We start from the raw sequence: 6,188 nt of genomic DNA on the forward strand, positions 1-6,188 counted from the left end.
GGAGGTCTTCCGGCCCAAAGCTGATGACGGGTTCTTGTGGTAAGTCTGCACCACTATATATCTCAAAGTTCTCCAATCTTCTCCCATGTGCTTTCCGAGCTCGCCCATAGCCTCCATCGGTAGCACCGCCCGAGATCATATGAATCATTCCTCTCGTAGGGTGATTATCCTCATTCGTTCCCCTCGTCGGTTCGACGGGCTCCTGAAGGACATCTTGACCTCGACCTTCTCCTCTCTGCTCCCCAACCCCCTGATTTATCCATGGAGGGCCTTGACCACGTCTAGGGGACGGGTGAGACCTCGCTCGACTCCCGGATGCGAATCCTTCTCGTCTGTCCCGCGAAGGAAATCTAGCACTGTACTCAACCCTTCGTGACTTCTCCCACCTCCTCGCGGGCTCCCTCACCTCCATCACCTCGTCACGACTCCTATCCAGGGGAACATGTGATGAGAATTGTCATCTACTTCTAGTTCTGTCTTCCTCTCTTTCCCCCGCACCCCTCTTCTTTCCTCCTTTCTCCACTCCCTCAACTCTACTTCATCCGTGCCGGTTCTCCATCTTTCTGTACCGTTGGGCATCTTCCAAGTTTACATATTTCTCAGCTCGAGCCAACAGTTCATCATAGCTTGACGGGGGCTTCTTGACCAGCGACTTGAAAAACTCCCCTCCCCTCAATCCTTGTGTGAAGGCACTTATCATGATGTCAGGAGTAGCCGCTGGTATTTCCAGCGCTGCACTGTTGAAACGTTGGACAAATTCTCGTAAAGTTTCATTCTCTTGCTGTTTCATCACGAACAGGCTCAAATAATTTTTCTGGTGCCTCTTGCTGCTAGCAAATCGGTGCAAGATGGCAGCTGAGAAGTCCTCAAAAGAACGTATAGAGTTGGGCTGCAAAGTGTTAAACCACTGCTGGGCTGACGTCACCAACGTGCCCAAAAAAACCCACACCTGACTCCATCTGAATATTGGTGCAACAGAGCCGCATTCTCAAATCTCCCCAAATGCTCTTCGGGGTCGGTATGTCCATCATATTCTCCAACATTCGGTTGTCGGAAACTCGGGGGAAGTCCTTCTTTCAGAATGACAAGCGAAAAAGGACTTCCTTTCTTGGGGGCCGGCGCTCTACTTCCCACCTGTTGTCTCAACATCCGTATTTCCTTCCACATCTCTCCAATCTCTGCATTCCCTTCGCTTGGGAGGGGCTGGGTCTCTTCAATTCTGCTCTGCTGGCCCTCGACATTTTCCTCTCGCTCCTGGCGAGTGGCCTGCTCTTCAATGAACACAGCTTCTTGGTTCCTCTTCATAGCCTCATCCACTGTCCGAGTGATAAATTGACCCAACTGCTCCAGGGTCAAGTTCCCCACATTTTCATTAGGAGGGGGTTGCTCGACCCTGGTCTCTTGACGAGGTTGTTCAGTTCTTGTCTCCTGATGGGGTTGTTCCTGCCTCGCCTCAGCATGAGACTGTTCGGGTCCCCTCTGAGGACTCGATGACGCTGAGTTAACTCTTCTACTCCCTCTCCTCCCTACCATCTCTACGTCTCAACTCAAATATTCCCACAGACGGTGCCAAGTGATACTCACGGAAAATTTAGGATCCGCTTCCAGCAAGTGTCACTAGTCCAGACGCAGGTTTTGTAATTACCCTGAGCCTGAAATCACGAATAAGACCGTTAGGAGGAGGCCAGGAGGGTGTCCAGGCGTAGCCCCTCCGACGCTCAAGTCAGTGACTGAGGATATATGGGGGGAGCAGCTAAGGGTGCTGCTGAAAACAATATCTTGGAATCATAATCATACGCTCAAACCTGATATTTATAGGAGAATACCTGGGCTTGTTATGAGCCATTCACCTGCGGGCCTTAGATATGGGCCGGGAGTTTGGGCCGGATCTTGATGGGTTCATCCCTGAGGTATCAGTTTTCATGGCTAGACTTTAACTTTTACCTATATCATACCCTATTTAACATAGAGATATAGTAATTTTGCCAGAATATCAAGAAAGTAGACTTCTAATTTTTTTTATTATTATTACAAAATGGAGTGGGTGGTTTTTGTATCACCTGGATTCAAGCTCCGACCTCTTCTATTTTTAACCAGAAAGATCGTGGCAGTAATTATATTTCTAATTTGGTTCCCTTTCAATCACATTTTCAATCAAGAACCTTCTTTTAAAATTTTTTTGACTTTCAATAACAGCTGCAATATAAAGCCAAATGATGCCCTCCACTTTGCGAGTATAATTTAGAAAATTAGTGCTCCACTGATCGTGACTCCTATGTTTTGAATAAGTGGAACCAAACTCGAAAGTGACCAGGATTAACATTAAAAAAAAAAAAAACTTATCTATTAAGGGCTGCAAATCGAAAAATGGTGAGACAATTTTTTGTTCATATTAAGGTGTGGTGACCAATGATATTTTATGGGCCATTAGTTTTGAAGACGTTGATGGATTTGTTTGAATACAAATTGGTTCATTTTGATGGTAAACTGTTGTGGTCAATAACAAGAAACGCGTGGTTGGTGTGGTGATCAAATATTTTTTCTGATATTACAAATTTTTTTTTTTGAAACGAGTCATCTATGTTCATATTTACAATAAAATGTAATATTTTTTATGATCGACCCAAATAGAATATATGTATCACAAAATTGATTAGTGAAACTGTCTCATAAAATTGAACAATGAGTTTATCTCACATAAGTTTTTGTGTTCTTCTTTATTTATTTTGAGCTGAAGAAAAATTTATTATAATTAGATTTGCAATTTGAGATCTATATTTCAATATATATATTTTTAGTACTTCAAAGATTGAAGCAAGGGCTTAAAAATGATTGGCCCGACTGCATAAATGACACAATTGAGTTCTTATGAAGGCTCATATGTTGGTTGTCGAGACAATGATTTGGGCTTTTGCTGGACGGATTCTCATACGGCCCTGGTTGAGGCAAAAGGAGACGTCCATTAACAATTGATGTATTTAGCGTCAACTTAATTTTGCGACCTTATTATATGTAAGAAGAAAACAGCCTTGTTTTAGAAAGTGTACATTTATAATATATATATATATATATATAAAAGAAATAATTTGTATGTGTAAATAGATTATGAAAATGAGATTTTCTTTTTTATGGAAAAAATTGAGAAACTAAATTAGAAGCTGAGAAGAAAAGAATTTTTGGCCTCTCACTTCTATTACTTTTCAATTACTAGTTTTGGGGGTTTTTTTTTTTCTTTTTTAAAAAAATCGAATACCTCGTGATCTCATTAGAAAAGGGAAAAAAAATTGTATTCAAATTAGAGATGTGAAAATAGGCTAAATCCGCCCTACACCGTACAACCATATAAAATAGATGCGTTTTAACTAGCAAAAATGGTGGATTAGATCGTCTTTCCCGGCCTATTGGTCTAATGGTGGTTCCTGGAAACCCAGCCCCAACCCGCCACATTACCTACAAGCTCGGTAAGGTCCGCGAGCCCGGGAACATGTTTTAACATGTCTAAAGTGATATTTGGTTGTTTTTGGTGATGTTCTGAGTCGACTCTGTGGTTTTTATGATCTGTTGAGTACTTGATAAGTTCTAATTTCTGCTTAGTTCTGGCCAGTACGGTTATAGGTTGTTTGACTTTGATTTTTGTTTTAATGACTGTAATTGGAGTATATTTTGTTATAAACTGATGCTTGAGTTTTTCGGGATGTCCTACTTACGGAGAGGTCATGTCGAAATTTTTTCTAGGCTCTGAGGTCCATTTTAAAGTATTTTAAACATTTTTTCCACTGCTGCTTTAAATCAAATAATTATTGCTTGATAATAATTGTCATTAGAGTAAATGAGCCTAAGTGGCTTGGTTGGAAGAAATTTAAATGGCTTGATTTGGGGCCGCTTTACTTATAAAAAAATAATTTATTGACTTGGGTACTTTGATTCTCATAACAAAATATAAAAAAGAATAGAATCGATTCCATGCTAAAATATAATAACGAAAAATAAGTCTAAATCTTAGGCTTTAGACATATAATTCACATCATATAAATAATGAATTGCAGATGAGAATTGCAAGCCTCGCTGTCATACAAATTAGTTGATTAATTAGAGACAAAAATTTGATCTCCCATGTGAGGATGATTTCTTACCAAAAGACTCGTTAGCGCATTATTTTTTTTTGGAAAAAAATAAAAAAGAATAATTAATTGTGGTCAATTAAGTTGTCTCATCGATTCCTGGTTGTTCCTCCGATTCGAGCTTGTCTCGGAGCTAGGGCACACGCACGTTACACATTCATTAAAATTAAAATCATTTATCTACTAAAAGAAAAAAAAAAGATAATTAACTAATTAAGCTTCTCCTTTCATTATATGGATATATTAATAGAAGGTGACTAGTCGAGCGCGTTTGATGATAACTCGTACTGTTTTGTATATAGTATGAGATGATCGAATGGTGTGAATGTGCAATCAAATTACTCTCTTATCAACCGTACCAAGCTTACATAACAATTATGGATCAAATTAATTATCGCGAAATAAAATTATAATACAGGCAAATCAAACGAAGGTTGCATTATATTTTTAATGTTCAACCCCCTTGTAATTAATTAAAGGGTGATTTGGTGACTAACATATTTGGTCACCCCTAAAAAAATGCGAATTCAGTACAAACGAGGAGTAAAGGAGGACTTTAATTGTTTGATCCATGGAGTCGTGACTGAAGGGATATAAACAGAGAACTTACGGCCACTGGAATATTTATCCAAACAGAAAGGAGATCGAAATGTCCATAATTTCAGCGTATATACGATATGTGTATGGTTGGTGAGTGATTGAAGCTGCCAGATGACCTGATCTCCATAAAAAAAAAGTCCCAAATCTTCTTGAAACTCAAAGCTTAATTTTAATAATTGGCTCTAGATATATATATATGTGGATGACATGGTTTTTAAAGCTAAATCTCGATAAACGTTGTTATTTGATATTCCACTCATAAGTTCTTGTCCGATCAAAATATCAAAAATATATATAATTTTCATATTTCGAACCTTAATTAAAATTCGTATGCACTGAAGTATTTGGAACGATGTGTCACATGGGCTATGTCCTTGGTCAAGAAAAATTGCAGGGATCTTTTATAAGAACTGATCAAACATGCTGTCTTCTAACATGTTTTCGATATTGTATGTGCATGATCAAGATTGCATTTGAGAAGAGTATACGTAATGGTATTTTAAATCTGGATGGATCTTAGTAATAAACAAATACTTTTGCAATTTGGTGATGGTCCAAATCGAGCACATGAAGCATTAACATGATCACTTCGTCTTATTATTTAATCCTCTGGTTGATAAGTCCGATCCATCGTGTACTATGAAAATATTCGAACTTGTAATAGTTAAATTGTAGACCAAAAAGCTCAGCCCCTACACGCTCCAGATTAAGATTGCGATTTGATTTGTTTCCAAATCTTGGGAGACTGGAGAACGGCAGGAAAAATGCAAGGCCTCACCCTTGCGATCCCCGTAATTTTCGCAGCGGCAAACATCGTTCGTTAACGACAAACGAAATAAATTTTTCTATTACGGTACGTCCTCGTCGCCGATAAACCAAGGACAACACAACTAATCGAACTTTGAACCTACGATTCAGTTCGACTCGGGAGGGGGAGACTGGTGATACCCCATGGATGGGCCTAGCCCAGATGGAAGACATGGATGGGCTCACTACTTTTGGCTCATCCCTAGCCCAAATGGAAGACAAGCCCATCAAAGGCCCAGGTATCCTCCTATAAATACCAGGTTTGATTGTTCAGTTAAGCTATTCACTATATTGTTTTCAGCAGCGCCCTTAGCTGGTCCTCCCATATATCCTCAGTCTCTGACTTGAGCGTCGGAGGGGCTACGCCAGGACACCCTCCTGGCTCCCTCCTAACGGTCTTATTTGTGATTTCAGGCCCAAGGTAATTTTGAAGCCCGTGTTTGGATTAATGACGCTTGCGTGGATCGGACCCTAAATTTCCCGTGAGCATCAAAATGGATCAAAGTTCAAAATATAAAAAGTTAATGGTCCTTCAAAATTATTTTCCAGACGATTAATAAAGTGATTGATTGGTAGTTTTACAGAAAATGAAACACATTTGAAAATATAGAATTGGTGAAATTGTGGAGAAAACAATCTGTCTTTAGGTTTATGTTTGGC

This window comes from Primulina tabacum, unplaced genomic scaffold (genome assembly GCF_025594145.1).
Source record: "Primulina tabacum isolate GXHZ01 unplaced genomic scaffold, ASM2559414v2 Contig396, whole genome shotgun sequence".
NCBI classification, from domain to species: Eukaryota; Viridiplantae; Streptophyta; class Magnoliopsida; order Lamiales; family Gesneriaceae; genus Primulina; species Primulina tabacum.